The sequence below is a fragment of the Podarcis melisellensis genome (genome assembly GCF_964234715.1).
Source record: "Podarcis melisellensis genome assembly, chromosome: 1".
Taxonomy (NCBI): Eukaryota; Metazoa; Chordata; class Lepidosauria; order Squamata; family Lacertidae; genus Podarcis; species Podarcis melisellensis.
Genome location: NC_138528.1, coordinates 21,007,443 through 21,018,298, shown reverse-complemented (window position 1 = coordinate 21,018,298; position 10,856 = coordinate 21,007,443). Strand labels below are relative to the sequence as shown.

The window sequence follows — 10,856 nt, the reverse complement described above, 5'->3', positions numbered from 1 at the left end:
GCACCCTGCACCCCCATTTCTCCGCCACTGCATGAGAGTGATGGGTGAGAAGAAGTCTTGTTACTCTTTGTGCTAAATGAAGCCAATCAGAGTGGAAGGAACTGAGTCAACCACTGAGGAACTGGTGACCCTCAATGGTGGCTGGACCCATCACCCCTGATGTTGGCTGGGGCAGATGGGGGCTGGAGTCCAGGAATATCTGAAGGGCTGCAGGTTCCCCATTCTTGCCATGAGGGCTCAGTTGGGACAACTCCCATAATCCCATTTCATTGGCTAGGTGGCTGGAGATAATGGGAGCTGCAGTCCAGCAGCAAAATCTCCAACCTTGACTTGGTGGGTTGTAGTGCTGCAGGCTGTGGAAGCTGGGTGGGTCAAGGCCCCTGTCTGAGATGACCTTTTGATTCCCTTGCATGTCCTACCCAAGATACAGCAAAGTTGTTTAACTGAGTGACAACATAAGCTTTTTTGGTAACCCTTCTATAGATCTGTACACTGAGATTGGCAGGTGTGTCAATGCTAATAATAAAGCACAGGCAGACAATTGTATTTGGAAAGATATTCCAATAAACTCAGTTTGGAGTCTCGCAGTGCTAGAACAAACTGTCTAAAAATAACTTTCACTTTTTGCCTATGCACAGAGCATAGATGGGCAAGATCTCCCAAGCCCACCTTGGATGAACTTGGATGAGAAAACTTTTCTTCTTCTTCTCCTGAGCCCAACTGAGGATCTCACTGTCTTTAAAAATCTAGAACAGAGTGAAAATGGCCCTCCCTCAAATTCTCCACTTACTTTGTGGGTGGTAAAATAAGGAAGGTCATTTCACTGAATATTCTCCAAGGGAAGACTGAAAATCTCCAGGAGGAGTTGGAGAGGGAAAACTTTCAAAGAATTGTCAGAATTTCTTTCCTCTCAGCCTTCCTTCAACCCTGCTCCCATTCAGTGTAAAAGAAAAATGTTTCCCTAGTACAAATGCAGAGGCTGCATGGGCAAAATTGGTGAGGGGAAGTCCACCTATGAAGTTAACCAAGTAAGAATGGTCTTCCTCTTCTGTATTCAGATTTTTTGTTTTGGGTTACTGCACCCTCTCAATTATGCTCCTATTCAAAATAGTGAAGTAATGTTTCTCCATTGCATTGCATTGAATGGAAGGGGCAAGAGGAAGGAACTTGTATCTGATTTGCATTTTAATTCAAACTGGAGAAGAATTCGGGACTTGAAATGAATGTCCTCTGTCCGCTTTGAAACTCCTGAAAGTCTTCTCCAAACCAAAGTTTGGAGAAGTGTGCTGGTTTCACTAGCATAGAAAACTACTGCTCCACTTCTTCTGGAGAATAAGAGCACATCCAGATGTATGAATTTTTTTACCTGTTTGTGAAATGGAATGGCTTTATAGATGTACTTCACCCTCCCAGAGCTAAATAAATAATACTATGACAAACTAAATACTGTCACTTGTGATGATTATGCAAGTATAGCAATTTTATTATTTTATCCAACATCCTGTTCTCACTGTGGCCAACCAGATGCCTATGAGAAGCCCTCAAGGAACAACTGAGCGCTACAGTGCTCTCCTCCTCATTTGCAGTTCCCAGCAACATTTGAGGGCTATTCCTAACTGTGTAGTGCATCAATAACAGCTCCATAATGAAATCCAGAGTCAGGCCACCACGATTTAAATATCTTGCTTTTCTAACACATTGCTTTAAAAAATCCCTCCATCTTTAAAACACAGACATTTAAAACAAATTACTAATAAAGTCACACAATTAAATTTATGGCACATGACTGCAGTTCTGTGCATGGTTGGGAGTAAGCACCATTGAACACAGTGGTGCGTATTTCTGCTGTATAGGTTCAATTTTTAAAACACATTTGGTTTTAGCAAATGACATCCAGACAGCAGAAACACAACCTTTTACTTTTAATTAGCAATGCAAACAACTTTTTGATATTTATTTTTGGAATTTTGCAACAAAATCCAACAGCCCCCTGTCTCCCCACCTCCCCTATGCATCCTCCCCCTTCCTCACATGCCCCGAAACCTCTGTATTCCTCCCTAGCCCCAATTGCCCTTAATCCTCTTCCCCTCCCCAACCCACAGCATTTGTATTTGTTTGTATGATCAGTGGCAAACCTGTACTTCCACTACTGATTCCCCATCTAATCTAAGGATGACCTGCTGCTTATGATGTAACAATGCAAGCAATCCAGAATTTACAGACATTTATAGACCACGTCCGCACAGGATTAAAGTGTAGCATTTTGTCTCAAACTGCCCCACTAAACAAGCTTATATTAGCTGGCGAAAACCCTCTCCCATGCCCACACTTTTAAGCAGTTTGCCATTGCTTCTTTTTATCTAAGTTGTATATAAAAATAGGAGAAGGTCTGTGGCAATTTAAAGACTTAACTGTATTTATTTGTAAAGGGAGTAAGATTTGCTAGGGCATACTTCCTCAGATGCAGAATGGGTTGCAACAATAACATAGTATTAATATTAATAATAATATACAGTGGTTTTTTCTGGGGGGAATGCAGGGGTAGGCATACCCCTAAACATTTTGTGAATCTAACGGGAGAAGAACTAAAAAATTAAAATATTTAATTTCTTCTCTAGCACGGTGAATCGGCAGTTCCGTTGCTACCTCCGATGGCGACCTTTTTGTCCATTTACTGCTTTTATTTTTCCGGATTTGAACTATAAAATGGTGATTTTCTTGAGTCAAAATGAGAGTACCCCAAAACATTTCTTTAGAAAAAAAATCACTGATAATATGTAGTCAACTCAATTTTGTGGCCATTCAATTTAAGGTTACAGATAGTGATTACGTTCAAAAATACAAGAAGCATGGCGTATTGCTCCATTTAGACTAAAATGAATAACAATTGATAGTTTGATTCTTTGATTGTTGTAAAACTGTTATTATTTAAATTATCTAATCTGAAGTCTCAGGCCTACAAACGCTTACGCTTTATATAAAAACAGTCCTTAAAATTCCCTCAGACTCGTCGTTTTTCATTGGGAGGGGGGGCGATGGTTTTTGTCCCTGTTAAATGCATTGAAGCTTTCGTTTCTATTTAATATTAGGGAGGCTGTCGGCTTACCTGGCTCAGTTTCCTTCACGGCTTTGCAATCCGTTGGGCCCAGCCTGAGGCCTTGCAGCCTGTCACTCCCAAGGAAGTTTGTAGAGCCAGCCGGGTTATCGGCCCTTCATGGCAGGGTATAAATTCTTTATAAACCCAAAGAAGTGCCGGCAAACAGGAATAAAGTTCCAAAGAAGCATGGAAAGTGTGGTGCGACACAACAGAGATGGGACAGCCCTGTGCTGCAGCTGCGAACTTGTCAATTTCCTGGCCCTGCCTGCTACCTGAGGGGAGCTCAGCCCCTCCAGAGGAATATGGAGTGGGCTTAAGCCCCACAGCCCTCCCTCCAAAGTTAATACCTATGGTATCACTACCACCTCTGGGAGCAAATCCCACAGTTATTGTTTTGTTAAATAATTTTTATAAAAGATGTTCCCTTGTTACAAAATTAACAAAAACGGGGGGGGGGGTTACATTTTTCATCTCCACTTTCAATTCATAAGAGTCTTTTTCAATTCGTTTGCATGTACTTTTGTCGGGGGAGGGGATAGCATAGCTGTCAACGTTTCCCTTTTTTTCAGGAAAATTCCCTTATTCCAAATAGGATTCCTCACAAGAAAAGGGGAAAGTTGACAGCTATGGGAGATAGTTATGTGTCCCTATTTTCCAGGAACTGTCCCAGATTTACCAAAGCCACCCTGGTTTCTTATTTGATCCCAGAATGTCCCCGTTTTCATTTGTACGTCCCTATTTCTTCAGAGAAATGTTGGAGGGAATGCTGTTGTCTGACACACACACACCCCCCGCCGTCTGAAGGCAGCCCTGTATAGGGAAGTTTTTGGATGTTTAATGTTTTGTTACGTTTTTATATATGTTGGAAGCTGCCCAGAGTGGCTGGGGCAACCCAGTAAGATGTGTGGGGTATAAATAGTAAAATAGTCCCTATTTTCACTGGAGAAATATTGGCGGGTATGCAACACTCAGCTTCAATGGATGTGCACAGGTTCTAGTGTTATGAAAGAGAAAAGCTTTTACCTATTCCCTTTCTACATACCATGTATAATTATATACGCCTCTTACTTGTCTTTTCTGTGAACGAAAGTCTCACATGCTACAACCTTTCCTCATAGTTAACTTGCTAATAGCCTCAAATCATTTTGGTTGCCCTTTTCTGAAGATTTTTCAGCTCTGCAAGATCCTTTCTTAGGGTTGGCTTAGCCTGGAGCCATGAAACCCTACAACCCTGTGTCCTAAAAACCCCCACTATTAGCCTAAAGTAGGACTCTTTAAGAAATCTAAGCCATTATCTCCTCTCATACAGAAACCTGACCCCAAGAGAGTGAGCAAGAGAGTTATAGCCATGAAGCCACAAAGACCTGCAATTTAATTTTTAAATGCTGTATTATAATTTTTAAAAGATTCTGATGACCAGTTTTACAAATGCAGCCGAGGTCTTAAATGTGTTGACCTAATCTCATTAATTACTTGATGACAGTGGCAGTTAATATTCGTGTTTGAGTGATAAATAGAAGAGGTTGGTGAAGCTTATTATCAGTGTCATAAATCTCACACCCAATTACATTAGCAGTCAGTGCCCCCCCCCCGGAGGAGGAAACTACGGTAACTCATAAAAACAGGATATATGGTGTAGTGGTTTGTGTGCTGGATTAGGACTGGGAGGATTTGAGTTGCCCATTCAGTCCTGGAGAAAACCACTTGGGAAAACCACTTTTTGTTAGCCTAACCTGCCTCACAAGGCTGTTGAGGGAATAAAACTGGTTCCTTGGAAGAAAAGATGGATATAAATGTAACAAAATATCAATTAATCCCAGCTCTTCCTGTAGGGAGAAGCTTTCTCTTCATAACCAGAAATAAATTCGACAACATGCAACCCCTCCTTTGCTTTAAACGTTTGTTCAGTCAATTATTTAAACTGAGGTAGACAAGACGTTTGACATATTATGCAGAGGTAAACTCAGGTTTATCACAAAATGAAATCTCAGCAAGCAGCTGCAGCTAATCATATGTATAGTGCAAATAGGTCCCGAAAGCTGGGAGCAGGTTGGCTTCTCAGGTTCTACAAATGCCGGAAACTTAAAAAAGAATAAAGAAAATACTAAGAATATCATATAGTAAAAGGCCAGAGGCATTCCTTTTAGGAATTTTAAACGATATTCCAAAAGACAAAACTATATGCGACGTCTGCAGCAAGAATCCTGGTGGCTAGGTAATGGAAAGGGAATCAGTTATCCCTTGGGGGAGAATGGTTATGTAAGCTTTCAGAATATTTAGAATTAGCCAAATTGACAGATATAATAAGATAAAAACCAAAAAGTGAAGTGAAAAAGGAATGGGAGTGCCTAAATGAATACCTTAAAAGCCAAGGTTCGAGGACAGAAATCTGGCTGAGTTTGGAATAACCTTGTGAAGTGAAAGGATAAGAAATAGGGATTTATATCTAGATGCTAGTAGGGATAAGGAAAACAGGAAGATACAATGAGAGGTAAAGGAGGTGCTGTGGGACTGGTGGAAGTCAATGTTTGTTTTCCTTTTTAGTGTTTATATTCTTAATTTGTAAGATTTGGATTTGTTTTTTTATATGCTTGTTTTTGTGTTTTGTGTATTGTTATTTTTCTTTTGTTGTGTGGAAAATACTAATAAAATTTACTATTTAAAAAAGAAGAAAGGAATGCATTTACTGGCTGAGGGAACATAAGGGGGTGTCAGGGGTGTGACTACAGCCATGGAACTTTTCTAAATTCAGCCTCAACTTGCCATTGGTGTGGAAAGGAAAACCTCACATTGACTCTCTAATAATAATGACACGTGAGGTGATGACAGTCAGCTACACATTCACTCTTAAAAAATATCGGATCAAAACAGCAACTATTCCACTATGAATGGTATGTGAGGAAAAGTCCCAAGTCTTCAGATAACAGCAATATTAGATACTGAGCTACATGCATTGCTTCAGCACTTTCTCTTCAAATCCTTAAAGAACCACCTTGCAAGGTGGCCAGTATTATGATTATCTCCATCTTCTCCCTGTTTCCTGAGGTAAAGTGGCCACTGTTTTCATGAAAGAAAGAGGAATTGGGTTAAAGAGCAGGCTATGTTCGGCGTTCCTCTCTCCCCTGACCTTATTCAGGGAGTTCCAAATAAAAATACTAACTAATAAAATAGGGATAACACCAAGCCTGACCGTCTAGGATGCTGCTTTGAAGTTACCAATAGAAATGTGGTGCTTTACCACCACCTAGTGTTGGTTTATGAGACCTATCAAAATACCATTTCGTGAAATAATTTCCCTTGTTTATTTTTGGATGGCATCCCCATTTCCGCTGTATTATTGGATAAGGTGAATGGGGAATGTGCATAGGCTCTCCCAGTGTGATTCACATGACACCTCTCCCTCCAGTTGCTTAAAAGGCATGTGAGGGAGATGTTTAATAATGGGTGTGATGGGGGTGGGCACAGCCAGTGGATTCAGCTTCCCCTCTCCTGATCATTGCCAATTTAAGATCAGGTCCAGCCTGTAATCCAGAGGAGCATCATCTTTGGAGGCAACCTCTATTTGATCAACTTTTGAAAGCCTTCATTTTAATAGCATTTGCAGCCCCAATAGCAAAATCTGCATGTAGGCTTTAAAAATTGAAATTAGATACTGCTTGCTCAACAGAGGTAAGGTAAAGGACCCCTGGACAGTTAAGTCCAGTCAAAGGTGACTGGGGTTGTGGTGCTCACCTCACTTTCAGGCCAAGGGAGCCGGTGTTTGTCATAGACAGATTTCCAGGTCATGTGGCCAGCATGACAAAACCACTACTGGTGCAACAGGACACCGTGACAAGTGCCAGAGTGCACAGTTACCTAACAAAACACGCACCACCATAGTGGCGTACATTAATAACCTTTTTTGACACCTGGGAATTTCCATCTGATTTATTCCCAACAAAAAGGACTCTGGTTATTCTGGAAAGGTGCTTTTAAACATCCCCCCCCAATTCATTATAACTTATTTCCTAATAATAATTTCCCTTTTACATATCCACCACATATGAAACAGCATACCCTCAACCTCATTACATTTCCAGCACTTATCTGATTCAGTCTTATACATCTTAGCAAGTCTGCTTAGAGTTAAATACCATCTGTAAATCTTTTTCAGGTAGTTCTCCGTGAATTATACTGTCATGGGAGGGGTAACTTTTCTCTATGCACATTCTCCAGTTTAGAAACTTCTATCATGGCACTTCTTACTCGCCTTATCTTTAAATGAAATCCCCAAATGCTGATGATGATCTCCTAATGTCTGCAGATCAAGCTGCTTTCAAAGGCAGAGAGGTTTCAAAAAATAAACCCTACCTACATCCAACCTCCATGCGAGGGCAGTGACTTAAAATCTGAAAGTGCCAATGTTTATTACATCTTTGCATTGTACGGCTCTTCACGGAACACCTCCTGGGTACAGCTATATTTGTAACAATGCTAATTGGAAATGTGGCCTAGAAAATAATAGCTCTATCAGTCACTTAACAGTCCCAGGAGCTCCCTTGCTTTTTGTAAGGTTGGTCTGAAAAGCTTCATAGCCTGAAATTGATAAGGAGATACTTGAAACTGTCAAGCAAAACCAAAGATTTGCACAGCCAATGTGGTGTGCCATCTGTCCTGCCCGTCCAGAACTCCTATGCATTTAAATAAGGGTATGAGAACAAGAAATCCCACTGGAGCAGCCATTTCTGAATTCTTAACAGTCATGGCAGAAGCTTCACTTCACTCAGGGTACAGAACTTGTGGCCCTCCAGATACAGTTAGGACTACAATAGCTGACCTCCAGCTACTGCTGACAAAAGACCCTCAATTTGGGGGATGGACTATTGCTCCAACTTTCTTTCGGAAGTCTTGAGGATCTAGTTCTTCCTCATGGTCATGTGTAACACAGGAATACTGCAGGTCCTTTTTCAGCAACCAGTTGGCATCCACCTGCCTCGAGAAACAATGGAGTGTGCCTCTGAGGGTGAAGTCCAACCCCTGGAGAATCACAGCACCTGCTGTGGCTGCAGAGATCAGTACCTCAGAACTGCAGTCGCCTGTGTTGTTTTTGCTGTGTTAGCAGCACCAAAGTGACCCCTCCGAGGTGCAAGCCTGGGCAGTGCGTATGGAGGTTCTGGGCTGCCCAGAAGACAAGACCCCTCTCTCAGCCTCACTGATGTGGTCCAAAGGAAAGCGGAGCAATATCTTTGGCACCAGCTTGGCTGCAGGAGTTGCTGGAAGGAGGCACACAAGGCGTCATCCAAGCATTGTAGGGACTCAACTCTGGATTTGTGCAGGATTTACTCCTTAGCCTTTTCTTTTCCTGAAGCCATCCCACAAGGCAGTTTTACATGCAAGCTCCTTGTTTCTTGAATGAATTTCATTTAATTATTATTTTATTACTGAATATAGCTTCACAGAGCCTCCAAGGCAGCTGGCTAACACAAATAATAATAGAAATATCCCCTGAGTTTGAGAAAGGTATACATCTTTCTTCAGGTAGGAAACAGCTGTAACCCAAACAAATTTTGGTAAACTATTCCAAAGTTGTGAGTGGTAGCGCCTATATGTAACCGAATGACCTTGTAAAGACTGCCAAGCAGGATAGTCGTGCTTATCCTCCTACCCACCTGTTTTTCAGTCAGTAATTTTCCATTGCAAACTAGAAATATACATAACTTACTTGAACTGATTTCCTACATGAAGTTTCTAAGTTGCTGAGGGCAATGAATTCTGAAATTGTAATTTGCTTTCGAACGCCTCCATAAAGCTACCCTTCCCCCTGATCTTTCTGTAAACAAGCAAACAAACCCACCTCTCCAGTGGATCAGGGATTTTCCTGAACAGCAAAAAGAGAAAGATGGGCTGTACCTTCTTCTCTCACAACCACTGGATACATTGGAAGGACCCCTATTGTCTCATTGCCTCTGCTTTATGTGCTTTGTGTGTAATAAAAATGCTAAGAAAAAAGTTTTACAAATATTTTAATATAGACTTCAGCTGGGCAAGTTAAGAACAGGAAGGAATTCACTCTCTAATTTACTTTAGGATACAGTCTATTTAGGGTCACGCTTTAGGGTCACGCTGGCCACGTGACCCGGAAGTGTCTTCGGACAGCGCTGGCCCCCGGCCTCTTAAGCGAGATGGGCGCGCAACCCCAGAGTCGGTCACGACTGGCCCGTACGGGCAGGGGTACCTTTACCTTACAGTCTATTACCCCCCGACATGTTTTAGTTTCTTCCCGCAGAAGAGAAGATTCCCCACAATTTAAAGCATCAAATGCTAATGCAAAATTCGAAGAATTACAAACATAGGATTTTCTTTAGAAACGCATATGCAATGCCCTGCAACACCCTGCAACTTAAATGAATAAATGAACTTGATTAAAAGGATACAGAACTGATACACACACATTTATGCTTACCTGCTCCTCTGGGCTCACTGCTACCTCTGCAGTTGCTTCCACACAACCCCAATCACGTGCAATGGTTTCCACTCACCTGGTTCTTTCAGGTGGCATGTTTTACACAAAACTCAAGACACTGGACATCACCTGCATGTCAGATAAACTCAGCACCAAGAAGGACCATGTGGGTGGGTGTCTGTACATGCACGTTGACTGACTTGTCAGCAGCAACAGGAGAGGAAGCAGCAATCATTCTAGAACAGGTCTGTGCTTAAAAGGGGTCTGAGCATCCAGTGGCTGAGAAGGGGAGAATTAAGTGTTCCTTATCTTGCACCCCCGAAATGTCCCATCACATCTTTAACTTCTCTGCATTTTGCTGTGGTTTCTTCTTCATCTTCTTCTTCGCTTTTGCTTTTGACATGGTGTCCAATGCAGACTGAGAACGTTCTTCCGAAATATCGGACAAGAGCAGTTTCCCAGACTGGGTTGGGTATTTGGTCTTCATTAAGCTTTTAAAAACGGACTGAGAGAGCAAGTGTTTCAGATGTTTCTTCATCCCCTTTAGCATCTTCTGTTTTTCACTCTCATTTTGCTCGTCGGGTCGGCCTCCTGTAGACACACACACAGGGAGGGGTGAAAATAAATCCCAGCACAAATAATCAAGAGGGGTTCTAGAAGTTTTGTTACTTAAAGCTGGGGGCTGGTGAACAGCATAGGGAAATCTACTGATAGATCACTGGACAATTTACAGTACATAGTTAAGGGTTTCTGACTCCCAATAATTAAATGATGGCATGTAAAACAAGATTCAGTGTGAGCCAGTGTGGTGTAGTAGTTAAGAGCGGTAGTCTCGTAATCTGGGGAACCGGGTTCGCGTCTCCGCTCCTCCACATGCAGCTGCTGGGTGACCTTGGGCTAGTCACACTTCTTTGAAGTCTCTCAGCCCCACTCACCTCACAGAGTGTTTGTTGTGGGGGAGGAAGGGAAAGGAGAATGTTAGCCGCTTTGAGACTCCTTAAAGGGAGTGAAAGGCGGGATATCAAATCCAAACTCTTCTTCTTCATTGTACACCTTTAGGCACCAGGCAAAACCACTCCTCTTTAATCTTGCCTTGGCAAGATGAAACATGAACATCTGCTACACTTGGACTCCAAGTGCATTGATCCTTCAGGAAGCATTAAAATATGAGGCTGGCATTACTGAGGTTTGCAGCTTTTTCTTTTTCTGAATGTCTGAACTGGCACTAAGGTGTGCCCACTCTTGCTGAGTCTGAATGAAGTTTATGCCTTACCTGCTCTCCCCCCACTGCCCAACTTGTATACAACCTCAAACATT

The 10,856-nt window shown here is 42.0% G+C and overlaps 2 long non-coding RNA genes across 2 annotated transcripts in view; both read right to left on the bottom strand.

Moving 5' to 3' along the window:
• Positions 1 to 2,996, bottom strand: part of LOC309372671 — a 66,147-nt gene extending 63,151 nt beyond the window's left edge. Inside the window, exon 1 of the long non-coding RNA XR_014169584.1 lies at positions 670 to 2,996. This is a non-coding gene — a long non-coding RNA (uncharacterized lncRNA). The remainder of the gene's footprint in view (positions 1 to 669) is intronic.
• LOC309372919 overlaps positions 1 to 9,875 on the bottom strand; it is a 161,818-nt gene extending 151,943 nt beyond the window's left edge. The window contains exons 1-2 of the long non-coding RNA XR_014169732.1: positions 9,312 to 9,875; positions 3,107 to 9,157 (exon numbers count right to left, since the gene is read on the bottom strand). This is a non-coding gene — a long non-coding RNA (uncharacterized lncRNA). The remainder of the gene's footprint in view (positions 1 to 3,106; positions 9,158 to 9,311) is intronic.
• Positions 9,876 to 10,856: the final 981 nt, after the last annotated feature.